We start from the raw sequence: 1,040 nt of genomic DNA on the forward strand, positions 1-1,040 counted from the left end.
ATTGTCATTATTATTATTGTTGTTGTTGTTTTTACTGTTTATAAATTAATTAATAGTTTAAGTATGAGATGTCAATGACATAAGAACAGCACCGCTACTGACGTGCTAATATGCTAGAAACTGAAAGTAAACATTAGCCCTCCCTTCGGATCTTACTAGATACACATGCCATAGGTCTCAGTCTCTTTCAAGAAAGACCCTTCCATAATATTTTACTTTTTTTTAAAGGGTGGGGGCGAATTATTCATTTACCCATCTATCTTGCATGAACATGAGAACCCTTTTTATAAATGTGAAGTCTTAGGAGAGTAGCGTTTCTTCTCCAGAGTTCTCTAAAAATGTATCCCCTAAAGTCTATGCTCACCAAGTATTTTCACGCTAATGATGTTGCTAAAGAAAAACTCCATGTCCTTTTGGAACGCCCGAATTATAAAATATCCTAAAGCAAATTTTTATCTTTAAATTCCTCACCCTCCAAACCCCAACACCATTTTCTCTGGTTCATTTCTTTACATACACAGTCATGAAGCAGTCAAACGCATGATAACAAATTAACTTATAGTTTTTTGGTTTGGTAAAAGCTTTAAGTACTGCACCAAAATCGAGCAGTCCCCCGAGGAACTAGATCTAGATCTAAAAACTTTTTACAGCATTGAAAAATATTAGATATTTACTTGAATGTTGCTAAATTGTGTGTGTGTGTGTGTGTGTGTGTGTGTGTGTGTGTGTGTGTGTGTGTCTGTATTTCTGTTTATACAGGCCTATATACTTCGTTTGTGTGACTCTCTGTTTCTCTCTCCTGCGTCCGCCCCCAGAGTTTCAAGGTAGGCCTACTGCACCGATCACCATGGGCAACAACCCATCTTCCGCCACCGAGGACCCAGAGGGCGCTGAGGGCTCCAGTATCCCAAAGTCTATGCTCACCAAGATCAAGGTCATGGGCGCTCTGTCACACGTGAGTGATGCCCACTGTACAGATAGATAGATAGATAGATAGATAGATAGATAGATAGATAGATAGATAGATAGATAGATAGATA

The sequence above is a fragment of the Aplysia californica genome, unplaced genomic scaffold (assembly GCF_000002075.1).
Source record: "Aplysia californica isolate F4 #8 unplaced genomic scaffold, AplCal3.0 scaffold00618, whole genome shotgun sequence".
In the NCBI taxonomy this organism is placed as follows: Eukaryota; Metazoa; Mollusca; class Gastropoda; order Aplysiida; family Aplysiidae; genus Aplysia; species Aplysia californica.